This window comes from Schistocerca piceifrons, chromosome 2, assembly GCF_021461385.2.
Source record: "Schistocerca piceifrons isolate TAMUIC-IGC-003096 chromosome 2, iqSchPice1.1, whole genome shotgun sequence".
In the NCBI taxonomy this organism is placed as follows: domain Eukaryota; kingdom Metazoa; phylum Arthropoda; class Insecta; order Orthoptera; family Acrididae; genus Schistocerca; species Schistocerca piceifrons.
This window is the reverse complement of record NC_060139.1, coordinates 374,990,033-375,004,003: the sequence shown is the minus strand read 5'-3', so window position 1 is coordinate 375,004,003 and position 13,971 is coordinate 374,990,033. Positions and strand designations below refer to the sequence as shown.

At 41.3% G+C, this 13,971-nt stretch overlaps 1 pseudogene; it reads left to right on the top strand.

Moving 5' to 3' along the window:
- The window catches only part of LOC124775409, a 362,017-nt pseudogene that overhangs the window by 249,554 nt on the left and 98,492 nt on the right, over positions 1–13,971 (top strand).

Sequence of the window (13,971 nt, the reverse complement as noted above, 5' to 3'; positions counted from 1 at the left end):
CTAATTAGTTGCATTTGTCTGACTATTATGTTTTTCCTTGAACTTCCCCTATCTCTTACTCTTCAAAGAACTTCCTCAATTTATCCTGTCTGACATTATTGTATTATTATTATGTTTTTTGTCTGTTTTTCTAACCAATTGTTGCCAGCATTCTTTTTGTTTTTAGGTTTTGTAATGTTCATGTCTCGTAAATCTTCCCTAGTTTCTTCTTACCAGGTGACTTTGACCTTCTTTAAATTAATAATGTTGAGTAGACATTTAGTGAGTCTGTTGTTGTCCAGTCTGCAAATATGACATTAAATTTCAAGTAACTCTTGTGTACAATGTTGGTGAAACATTATGTTTGTGTGTAGAGGTCAGATGTTCTCCCCTTCATCCAAATTTCATCTTCTTGTGTGAATCCATATATTTTTCAAAGATTTTTCCACTCCTGTTTCTCATGTTTTACAACTTTAGTGTCAAAGTTAGTTGTTTTGAGCAAGATGGTACCTTACAGCTTGACATGGGTTCAGTGGCAAAAGGATCTTCTGGACCTTCACTTACTGAACTAAATCTTGAGCTTTCCAGCAGTTATGGTCTCCAATGCATGTGGTGCTTCCTGTAAAAGGAACAGCCCTGTAATGTTGCATTTTCACATTTCATTTCATGATATTACTTTTGTTATTATGGTGATGCATGATATTGCTTTTTGTTTTAGTGGTTCTGAATGCGTTTTGAACTTTCATGGCTCTTTACATGTTTGCACAACTGTCCACCACTGAGAATAGTAAGATTCCTATGAGGTATTTGAAGGAGTGTACCATATTGCATCTTCAGTAGGAGTTTCCTGCTGTTTTGATCCAGAGTTTTCGTTTTGATTATTGTGATTATTACAGCTACACATTTTGCATGGTGGCATAGCTCTGAATAGTTTGCACCTTTGTAATCAACATACTTCTAAATATATATTACATTTTAACAGAATGTGTCTTTTTGTGCTACCTCCTTAACTTTATCTGCTTATTCAGTCTATACAATTTGATCTTTATTGCATGTCTGTAGCAATATACCTCAAATTCAGCTCCATCTTCTCTTTGGTCCAAGTTTCATACTCACAGAGAACAAAACTCCTTAAGCATACATTTAAAAACATTTTCACAGTTGTTAGACTGCTACATTGGGACATTAAAATCATTTTCTTCCTGTCAAATATATATTTTACTTGGACAGTTCTTTTTAACATTTCTATTTTACTCCATCTACTATTCCACTTGAAGTTCATTTCTTGGATTAATCAGCATCTTATACAGCTCTTCTTGGTTCAAGCCATATACTTATTTGTTGTTTACCATGGCAGCATTATCACATCTGGGTCTCTTTCACACCAAACCAGACACCTTAAATTTTGTGGTTTTAAAAATGACTAAAATGAAAAAGGAACACCATGCATCATTTTACAACATGAAAATTTTTATTGTACACAGTATACAATCATAATCACAGGGTCACACACATACAGACAGATTGTCTGGGACGACAGTTACAGTATCCTGTATCGAAAACTTAGCTTTCCAATTATGTAGAGAAACAGTCACAATGGTGTCAGATGTCATTTTGGGAAACAGTATTTTTCACTATGTTTACCTGCGGTCACAAAAGGCGAAAGGATGTTGTTGGTAGGAGATGTTGCCTGGTAATTGTACTTATGAAGACATCTTGAAGATTGTGTTGGGTAATGCAAAAAATTTGTACATGAGCATTCCCTAGCTGGAAGACAGCACCACAATGATGATACAAGGCACAAAAAAGACTTTCACATGGTTAACAGAAGATTAACTTTAACAGCAAAAAGGCCCTATGTCAAAAGAGCTGTTTTTATATATATATATATATATATATATAATAGAGGGAAACATTCCACGTGGGAAAAATATATCTAAAAAGAAAGATGATGAAACTTACCAAACAAAAGCGCTGGCAGGTCGATAGACACACAAACAAACACAAACATACACACAAAATTCTAGCTTTCGCAACCAATGGTTGCCTCGTCAGGAAAGAGGGAAGGGTCTTTCCTTCTCCTTCCCTCTTTCCTGACGAGGCAACCATTGGTTGCGAAAGCTAGAATTTTGTGTGTATGTTTGTGTTTGTTTGTGTGTCTATCGACCTGCCAGCGCTTTTGTTTGGTAAGTTTCATCATCTTTCTTTTTAGATATATATATATATATATATATATATATATATATATATATATATATATATATATATATATATGAATATAATAGAGAGAAACATTCCACGTGGGAAATATATATATATATATACACACACATCATCTTTGTTTTTAGATATATATATATATATATATATATATATATATATATATATATATATATATATAAAGATGAGGTGACTTACCGAACAAAAGCGCTGGCAGGTCGATAGACACACAAACAAACACAAACATACACACAAAATTCAAGCTTTCGCAACAAACTGTTGCCTCATCAGGAAAGAGGGAAGGAGAGGGGAAGACGAAAGGAAGTGGGTTTTAAGGGAGAGGGTAAGGAGTCATTCCAATCCCGGGAGCGGAAAGACTTACCTTAGGGGGAAAAAAGGACAGGTATACACTCGCACACACGCACATATCCATCCATGGTGGATGGATATGTGCGTGTGTGCGAGTGTATACCTGTCCTTTTTTCCCCCTAAGGTAAGTCTTTCCGCTCCCGGGATTGGAATGACTCCTTACCCTCTCCCTTAAAACCCACTTCCTTTCGTCTTCCCCTCTCCTTCCCTCTTTCCTGATGAGGCAACAGTTTGTTGCGAAAGCTTGAATTTTGTGTGTATGTTTGTGTTTGTTTGTGTGTCTATCGACCTGCCAGCGCTTTTGTTCGGTAAGTCACCTCATCTTTGGTTTTATATATAATTTTTCCCACGTGGAATGTTTCCTTCCATTATATATATATATATATATATATATATATATATATATATATATATATATATATATATATATATATATATATATATATATATATATACACCAAATGAAAGTGCTGGCAGGTCGACAGACACACAAACAAACACAAACATACACACAACATATTTCCCACCTCCGGAAAGGCAACTCATTCACCCTTCACAACCTTTCCAGCAAACTTCAACCACCTCTCATTGCACACAAACCCAGTCTCTCCCATCTACTCAGTCTCCCACTTCCAGCTCCACTCCCTCCAAAACCTCAAAATTCCAATCAACACAATCTGGCACCACAACACCCTAATTGAGTAGTTAACCTTTCCTCCAAACCTCTCTCCCAATCCGAAACCTCTGCCCTATCCAAAGGCTTCACCTTCAGCCCCACTCCCAGATTCAACCAAACAGCCCTCGTCAAAGATTTACTGTCCTACACTCGTACTCTCTGCTGGAAGTATCACTTTGCCACGAAGAAAAATGATCCTAATCCTACCCCTGATGATCCAACTCCCCAAGACACTATCCAAATTGAACCCTGCCTGGAACAGTTCCTCCGTCACAGCGGGACCCACCTCCTCTTCCTCAAAATCACCCTCTCCAAACCTTCCAGGAATTTCTGACTTCCAGCCTTGCCTCTCAATCCTTCTTAAAAAACCTTAATCCTACTCCCGACATCACCACTGCTGAAGCCCAGGCTATCCGTGATCTGAAGGCTGACCAGTCCATCGTCATTCTTCCGGCGGACAAGGGTTCCACGACCATGGTACTTGATCGTAGGGAGTATGTGGCTGAGGGACTGCGTCAGCTTTCAGACAACACCACATACAAAGTTTGCCAAGGTAATCCCATTCCTGATGTCCAGGCGGAGCTACAAGGAATCCTCAGAACCTTAGGCCCCCTACAAAACCTTTCACCCGACTCCATCAACCTCCTGACCCCACCGACACCCCGCACCCCTACCTTCTACCTTCTTCCTAAAATTCACAAACCCAATCATCCCGGCCGCCCCATTGTAGCTGGTTACCAAGCCCCCACAGAACGTATCTCTGCCTACGTAGATCAACACCTTCAACCCATTACGTGCAGTCTCCCATCCTTCATCAAAGACACCAACCACTTTCTCGAACGCCTGGAATCCTTACCCAATCCGTTACCCCCAGAAACCATCCTTGTAACCATTGATGCCACTTCCTTATACACAAATATCCCGCACGTCCAGGGCCTCGCTGCGATGGAGCACTTCCTTTCACGCCAATCACCTGCCACCCTACCTAAAACCTCTTTCCTCATTACCTTAGCCAGCTTCATCCTGACCCACAACTTCTTCACTTTTGAAGGCCAGACATACCAACAATTAAAGGGAACAGCCATGGGTACCAGGATGGCCCCTTCGTACGCCAACCTATTCATGGGTCGCTTAGAGGAAGCCTTCTTGGTTACCCAGCCCTGCCAACCCAAAGTTTGGTACAGATTTATTGATGACATCTTCATGATCTGGACTCACAGTGAAGAAGAACTCCAGAATTTCCTCTCCAACCTCAACTCCTTTGGTTCCATCAGATTCACCTGGTCCTACTCCCAATCCCATGCCACTTTCCTTGATGTTGACCTCCACTTGTCCAATGGCCAGCTTCACACGTCCGTCCACATCAAACCCACCAACAAGCAACAGTACCTCCATTACGACAGCTGCCACCCATTCCACATCAAACGGTCCCTTCCCTACATCCTAGGTCTTCGGGGCAAACAAATCTGCTCCAGTCCTGAATCCCTGATGCATTACACCAACAACCTGACAACAGCTTTCGCATCCCGCAACTACCCTCCCGACCTGGTACAGAAGCAAATAACCAGAGCCACTTCCTCATCCTCTCAAACCCAGAACCTCCCACAGAAGAACCACAAAAGTGCCCCACTTGTGACAGGATACTTTCCGGGACTGGATCAGATTCTGAATGTGGCTCTCCAGCAGGGATACGACTTCCTCAAATCCTGCCCTGAAATGAGATCCATCCTTCATGAAATCCTCCCCACTCCACCAAGAGTGTCTTCCCGCCGTCCACCTAACCTTCGTAACCTCTTAGTTCATCCCTATGAAATCCCCAAACCACCTTCCCTACCCTCTGGCTCCTACCCTTGTAACCGCCCCCGGTGTAAAACCTGTCCCACGCACCCTCCCACCACCACCTACACCAGTCCTGTAACCCGGAAGGTGTACACGATCAAAGGCAGAGCCACGTGTGAAAGCACCCATGTGATCTACCAACTGACCTGCCTACACTGTGATGCATTCTATGTGGGAATGGGCTGCACATATTACACACTGTTCAGTGTTCCTCCAACAAATGCCAGAGGAGTATGGCTTATGCATCTGCACACAATAATGCCTGAAAGTTTTTTTTTTTTATGTTGCTGATTGATATAATCTGACTAACAGTCTAAAATCCACTCCCCTCATTAAATGCAACTTTGTGCCACTCATCATTTGATCCAGCTGTTCGCACATTCTGTGCATGACTGGGATAATTACATATTTTGAAGCGTGCATTTCATTGGGCCAGTTGACAGGTGCTTATTGATGGATCTTCTTCCACCTCAGATTCTGCTGCATGAATCTGTCTGAAGCTTGACTCATTCAGTTTTGTTGTTTGTTAGTTTCTGTGCACAGGCATAAATCTCTTTCATTTAGGATGATGCCTGTTGCATAACTTTTCTCTGTGCCTGCATTCAGCTTTCTGAGCATTATGTCCTGCTATACCATAAATTAAATGCATGTCTGTGGATTCCTGTAATGACTAATGCTCCATCATCAACAACCTCTTATGTACTGTACACTGTAATAAACTGCCCTGTGGACACGTCACAGATGTCAGTGTATTGTTTTTCAGAGTAGAGTGACTAATCTTCATGTGGCAGGCAGCTGTTTATTATGAAACATAAGCAGTTTGCAAACATTTGTCTTACATGGAGTGCTCATTCAAGACATATTCATTTATGACACATGAGCCTTATCTCAAAATACATGGCTTAGGATGCTTCATCACCTGTATAATTTTGATACTGAAGACCTGGACAATCCATAAATATGTAAATGCAACAACAGCAAATATTTTGGTTTAAGAGCAGAGTAATATGACAGTGATGTACACCCTATATGCACAATCTTAAAGAGTAATACCATTATAAGATCCTGTGGAAACTAGGAGTTTGGAGTGTATAATGGAAATAGCTGAGGATGTTTTTGTGATAGATATCCAGAAATGGAAGATTGTGAAAAACTAATCTAGTTACTGATTACAGAATTGAACTGTGAAATTTCCTCTCTTGTTTTCATATTACTACATATTTCAAAATTGCAAAGCATGTAAATAAATCTCCATATCTGACATCCCTTAACAGGAGAGAATATGAACATCTAGGCCTTGGACCTGGATTGGATGGGGCAGTGCAGCGTGTCATTGTGAATGGTGAAATCTTAGAAATTGTAGACAAGAAACATATTAAACAATGGTCAGGACCACCTTGCAATTTTAGTGCTTGTCAGAATGATGGCATTTGCCAACCACATTTGGCACAATATCACTGCAAGTGCTCCCCAAGACACTGGGGAGAGTTCTGTGAAATAGGTAAGTAAACAGAATCAAAAGACTTTTTTTTTTTTTTGGTCAAATGACATACATTGTATTTTCAGTGCATCTGCAAATTTAAGTGATAATAGAATAATATATTTGGATGAGTTTGTACTTGACATCCAAATTATGGTATGTAACAACAACATGGAACAGATAGACTGCTACTCATGACATAGAGGAGATGTTGAGCTGCAGACAGGCACAGTGAAAAAGAATGTTAGAAATATTCATCTTTCAGACTAATTCCTTCAAGCAATGGAAACTCCAGACAGGAATATCAACAGTCTAGGAAAAGATAGATTGCTACTTACCATAAAGGAGACATGTTAAGATGGAGACAGGTACAATTAAAAGATGCTTATATATACCTTTTAGCCACAGCCTTCATCAGGAAAAGAGAAACACATTCCATTCATACACTCAAGCAAGCATACCTCTTGCACATATGACCACCACTTCCAGCATTTCAGGCTGGAAGGTCCTCCTCCTCCACCCAGCACAGCATCCTCCCCCCCCCCCCCCCCCCCAACCTTGCAAATCACAGCCTTCTGAAATGTTGCTGCAACTAAAAGGCCTTTCCTGTCCTGTCCCTACATGCTCACAAGGGCAGAACTAGCATCTTCCCCCACCCCTACTCTGCCATCACTCCCTTTTCCTACCTCATACCTCATCCATACCTCCACTACCCACTACAGCTGGCTTGCTGCTTATACCAGATGCAGTCACAGTCAGACCTTAGTTCCCAGGACTACAGTCGCCTTGTGTGTGTGTGTGTGTGTGTGTGTGTGTGAGTTATGCTTGTGTGAATGTGTGAGTTTTCTGTGTCTGATGAACAACTTAGTCCAAAAGCTGAATATTTCTAGCATTCTTTTTCATTGTTCCTCTCTGTGACTCAGTGCCTCCTTTATGTGATGAGCAGCAACCTATCTTTCCATATTGCTGTTATTCCAATACGGATTTTCTATTGTTTAATTTATATTTGTTATTTGTGAAACTTTCAGTGCAGTCCAGAAATTAATGAGGGTAGCACCATACCATGTCTTCCAGTTGAGGCAACAAAATGAATATTGTTTTTCCCATAGTGGTAAATGGCAGGGCTAGTGACTTTCATAAAATCAAGAAATGTGAAGGGAGATACTGAGGTGAAAGTGTGACAAGACTGCAAAACTTGCACATGTTGTAAAAGTCAATGCTGGCCACTTTTTCCGTGTCAGTGTGTGGTTCACAAGTTCTTATGTGATTGCTAGTGCTGTACAATGAGATGAGATTTTTCCTGTGTCTTCTCAGTGCTGGGTTCTATGCTGGACACTACTTACCAGGACTTGATGGGCAATGTAATGCATCTGTGACAGAATAACAGGTCCAGATCTTAAGGTTCGTCAGCATCTCATTAAATGGATAACATTTACTCCCCTCAATTTTGTGAACAGTAAAACAAGCACAAGTGCGCGCGCACACACACACACACACACACACACACACACACACACACACACACACACACACCACTCCACAACCCAAATGCTCGCATCCATGGCTGCAGCAAGACTGTGACTGTTGATTATCAGTTATTGAGAGCAGTAGGCTGGTTAGAGGGAGTTGTGAAGGTGTAGAGAAGGATGTAGAGGCATGGAAGGGGGAGTGGGTAGTGGGATGGTGAGAGGCAGGTACTGGGGATAGAACATATGGGTTAGGAAGAGGGTAGGGGTAAGGGAAGGAAGTGGAGGAATGGCGATGAAGGGGGAGACAGGGATGAGAGAATGGGAGAGGGGTGGAAAGGGGGCGGGGAGAGAAGGAAAGGAAGGGGGGGGGGGAGTACATGATCTGGACAGGAACGGAGTGGTGGAGACCGAAGAGAGAGTGAAATTGTAAGGTGACCCAGTGGGAAACAGGTTAGTGGAGGTTTAATCCAGGAGGATTGCGAGATCACAGGACTTGCAGGAGAAACAATTCCCACCTGCTTAGTTTAGTGGAACTAGTGCTGAAATGGAGTATTCAAATGGCCTGCATAGTGAAGCAGCTATTGAATACATTTGTGTTGTGCATGCAGTATGTCTGGCGATTGGATGGCCAAGTTTGCAGCTTGCCGCAGTTCGGCAGTACCCATCATGCAAGCAGACACTTAGTTACCTGTCATGCCCATATAGAATGCTGCACAGTAATTGCAGCATAGGTCATATATAATATGACTGCTTTCACACAGGGCATTGTCTTTTATACAGAAGGAAATGATCATGACTAGGCTGTGGTAGGAAATGATAGGTGGTTGTATGGGACAGGTCTTGCATCTGGGTCGACCACAAAGGCGTGACCCATACGGTGCAGGATTGGGAGCAGGACTGGAGTAGGGCTGGACAAGGATATTCTATAGGTTGAGTGAGCAACACTTTGGGTGACATGGGCAGAATTTTGGGTAGGATATCCCTCATCTCAGGGCATGATGAAAGGTAGTCAAAGCCTTGGTGAAGAAAGTGATCCGAGGAGTGCTACTCAGTGGCTTCTGAGCAGGTTTATGGTGTCAGAGGAGAAGATGGCTCAGAAGATCTGGTCATGGATGAATTGAATAGGATACTGTCTGTCAATGGAGGCTCTCTCCTAATGTTATTCATATATTTCAGCAGCTCCTGCTTTCCACAGGTGGTGAGGCTGTAAGGAAGGTACTTTTTGATGTGGAATGGATGGCAGCTGTCAAAGTGAAGGTACTCCTTCCTTGTCTTGTGCAGCCTTCCCTATGTCATCTCCTCTTCCCTGTACTCAGGCAGCTGCCCTTAATAATAATCTCTGAACGCTACAAATAATTCAATACCTTCTATTGCTGACAGTACGGGTAATGTAACTGATGATGATAAACGGAAAGCCGAAATTCTAAACTTAGCTTTCAAAAACTCGTTTACAATAGAGAACTGCAGCACCATTCCCCCTTTCAATTATCGAACAAATGAAAGGATGACTGACATAATGTTTAGTGTATCTGGGATTGTAAAACAGTTATCCTTAGACGCCAGGAAGGCATCTGGTCCAGACGGTATCCCCGTAAGATTTTATGTTGACTATGCTGCAAATATAGCACCATTCTTATCCATCATCTATCAGAGATCATTGGAATGGCAGATAGTTCCCTGGGACTGGAAGAAGGCCCAGGTCATAGCAATCTATAAAAAGGGTAGAAAATCAGATGCACATAATTACCAGCCAATTTCACTGTCATCGATTTGTTGTAGAATCATGGAACATATTTTGTGTTCTAGACTCCGATGAGAAGCTCATCTGCAGAAACTAGCACGGTTTTAGGAAACAGCAGTCATGCAAGACACAGCTGGCCCTCTTTGTGCATGATATACAACAGGCTCTAGATACCGGCTTCCAGGTTGATGCCATATTTCTCGACTTTCGAAAGGCGTTTGACTCAGTTCCGCACTGTCACTTGCTACAAAAAGTGCGCACTTATGGTCTATCCGATGACATATGTGGTTAGATAGAGAGTTTTGTAACATACAGGGAGCAGTATGTCATCATGAATGGGGTATCTTCAACAGAAACAAGCGTAACTGCAAGTGTGCCCCAGGGCAGTGTAATAGGTCCTCTGCTTTTTACGATTTACATAAACGATCTGGTTGATGGAACTGACAGTGGCCTTAGACTGTTTGCCGATGATGCTGTAGTTTACAAAGTTGTGAACATATCAGTGAGGATTTGCAGAAAATAAATGCGTGGTGTAATGACTGGCAGTTATCTCTCAATATTAGTAAGTGTAACCTGCTGCATATAACAAGGCAGGAATCCCCATTAATGTATGAGTACGAGTACAAAATAAATGATCAGTCTTTGGAATTGGTAACATCAGTCAAGTATCTGGGTGTGACTATTCGAAATGATCTCAAATGGAGTGATCAGATTACACAAGTAATCGGTAAGGCGAACTCTAGATTGCGGTTTATTGGTAGAAACCTGAAGCGATGCAGTCCTTCTACAGAGGAAATAGCTTACAATATGTTAGTTCATCCAGTCTTGGAATATTGTTCGTTTGTATGGGACTCCTACCAGTTGCGTCTGATTCAAGAGATTGAGAAGGTCCAAAGAAGAGTGGCAAGATTTGTGACTGGTACATTTAGCCATCGTGAGAGCGTTACAAATCTCATAGAAAGTTTGAAGTGGGACACACTTGCAGATAGATGGCGCACTAAACAGAAGGGGGTGCTCACTAAATTCCAAAATCTAATCTTCACCGAGGATGTAGAGTATATATTATTACCACCAACTTTTAAATCGAGCAATGATTACCATTCAAAGATAAGGGAAATAAGAGCTCGAACTGAGGCATTCAGGCAGTAGTTTTTCCCTTGTGCGATCCGTTAGTGGAACAGAACAGGGGAAATATGACTTTGGCGCGAATTGTGCCCTCCGCCACACACTGCTTGTTGGCTAGCGGAGTATATATGTAGATGTAGAAGTGAGTGGTTGCCTTCCCTTTACTTTATGTATTATTTCATCCTGGAATTTCTGTATTGTTGTTTATTGCAGAATTGTTTAGACTTACAACTTTTTTTCTTTTTTATATAGGAAACCTGTCAAATTTACAATGAACTGTTACTATTTAGCAAACGAGAAGCAGAATGGAATGTTTTACATCATTTTAAGCTCCCTGCTGCAGAATCATTTATAGTTAAATAGTATACAGATAAATGTACTATTCTGTATCTCAAATTGTAAAATTGTCCTCCATGAATCATAGCACTTTTCTGCTAATAGTATTCACAGAACCTATATCAGTGTTTTTGGTACTTTATAGTTTATTATAAATTTTTAGTCCTGTATATTCTGGTGTCTGGTGATAACGTTTTGAATAGTACATGGGAAATTTGAGATTTCTTCTATGCTTGAAAGGCAGCTTAAAAAGTGTGTGGACGTTATTGTATAAGACAAAGATTTGTTGAAGATTAATAAACAAACATATACATGACTACTCTGCAATTCATAAGTAAACGTCTGGCAGAGGGTTCATTGAACCACCTTCAAGCTATTTCTCTACCATTCCACTCATGAACAAAGCATAAAAAAATGAACATTCAAATCTTTTCATGGAAACTCTGATTTCTCTTCTTCATTACAATGATCATTTCTCCTTACGAAGTAGCCCTGCTTTTCTTAAAATCTGGTGAAAGTTCTATAGGAAACTTATTCACTCACATCTCTAGTGAAGAAAGTCCATGGAAACTGTTGATCCATGCATAATTCCATGGTACATTTAGTGATGTCATGTATAGTCATATGTAAGTTATTTGCGGTGTGGAGTTGTAGAGATGTTGCACCAGATAGTGTTGCATTTGTTTCCTTTGGTACCATACTGATGTCTGACCCCTTATCAATAAGGAATTATTGACACATGCTTTGATTGAACATACAGACCCTTCTCCCTGGGGGTGAAGTGTTGTTCAGTATGTTTGTCCTGTGTGTTGTGGGCATTGAGAGCTTGATGTGTCAGTGCAGGTTGGTGTTCCTACTCTGGAGTGTCTGCAGTAACTGCAAGCAGGCTTGCAGTTCCGTGCGAAGTCACCAAACTGGGCATGACACCAACAATTTGGTGTGGCAGTTGCTGCATCATTGCGATCTCAGAGAGCAGTGGAGTGCTTATCGTGCTGTTCGGTATCCTGGGTAAGGGTGCTGACATCACCATTGTGCCCTCTCAACATATGTCAGAGCAGTTCAGTGTCGGTGGCATTCAACTGAGATCTAGCACTGCACTGCATTTTATTTTCCACAACGTTGATGTTTAGTACTGTAGTACAGTGAAGATTCTGTCTGCCAGGGAAAGCTTCTTCTCTAGTGGATCTGCATCATGAGTGATCATTGGAAGTTGTAGCTCCAGTGGGAGCGTGACAAACCATAGGTTCCATAATGCCACGGTTGGCGTGAGGTTCATGTTGAGTAGTGTCTGTAGTTAATGCCACAGTTGAAATGAAGTCTTGTCCACAAGTTATTCATCAAAGATGGCCTGATTCAGTTGTTGTTCATGGGCGAGTGACAAACAATGGAGCAAGTCAGATTTTGTCACTTCAAATTCATTTCATGCTGGCAGTTCAAGGATGGCAACATTGATAATGTCAGCATACTCTATTAACTGGCAAAATTAATGCCACAAATTGAGAGTTATCATCCAAAATTCCTAATGAAGCAAACGCATGTTCTACTGTTGTTACCCAAAGTGCCTATTGTTTTGGTTGGGACAGCAGCAGCTTGGGTTGCATGCCATGACTCTAAACTGAGGTATAAGCTGGTTGTGGCTGTACTGATGCTGTCATGCAGAATGAATAAGTGACAAAGTATCATGGAACAATCAGGGCCTGGGTGCAAATCTGGTACTTGCATCCATGTAATGTGTCGCCTGTTGTACTCTGCCATACATGGTGGTCATATTGTTCACATTGCAACTGAAGTGCAATTCACATTATTGTTCCTATTTAGTGCAACCTGACCTGCTGAATCATGAACTGATAGACTGGCTGCTGAATCTTGTACGAAGTCCAACAGTAGATTGTTTGGTGGCAGTCATTGTTGTCGCATGTCATAGCATGCTTTGTTTTGAGAAGCGACAGCTGTAGTAGTATTTAGTTCATATTTGAGCACTGGTTGATAGTTGTTACACAGATAACACTCAATAAACACATCACTCACATCAATGCTTGGAGTTTGGTCTTGAGGAGCTGGTGATGTGGCATAACTGATGCAAGATGGCTGGCATTGGTACTGCACATTACTGAAATATGGAACAAAATATCTTCCTGTCATGTTATACAGTTGTCATGGGACACCCATATGGTAGCTTTCCCTATTAGGTGTAAGGATCATACCTTTAACAGAGATAACACATTGGTGTGACGATATTGCTTTATGCTCATAACACAACATACAGTGTGTGAGACCTGAATTTCTCCTGGTGTATACAATTTTCAAACAACTTGAATTCAGGCAGGTAGTATTAACAGCAATCGCCGATATTTCAGCTGTTAATAGTACCTGGCTGAATTCCCATAAGTTGTTTGTAAACATACAGCATGGTTACACAGTACGTGGTTCTAAACTGACTTCTGGAGTCTAACCTGATATTCCACTCAGTCACATGTGCCCTCTGATCAGTTACTAATGCTGGTGTCCACACAAAGTAATATTATTATTATTATTATTATTATTATTATTATTATTATAAGCTATTACCCAGGAAGTCCCTGTAATGCTTAGGGCAGGATAACAGTGATAAAAAGCCAGAAGTTGTTGGTTTCGAACCTGGCTGAGAAGGAGGGGCAAAGGCAGTGGCATATATTCTCTGTTAATGAAGGAATTGAGGGCCAAAGATACACAGGAATTTCAGAACTTTGTAAGAATG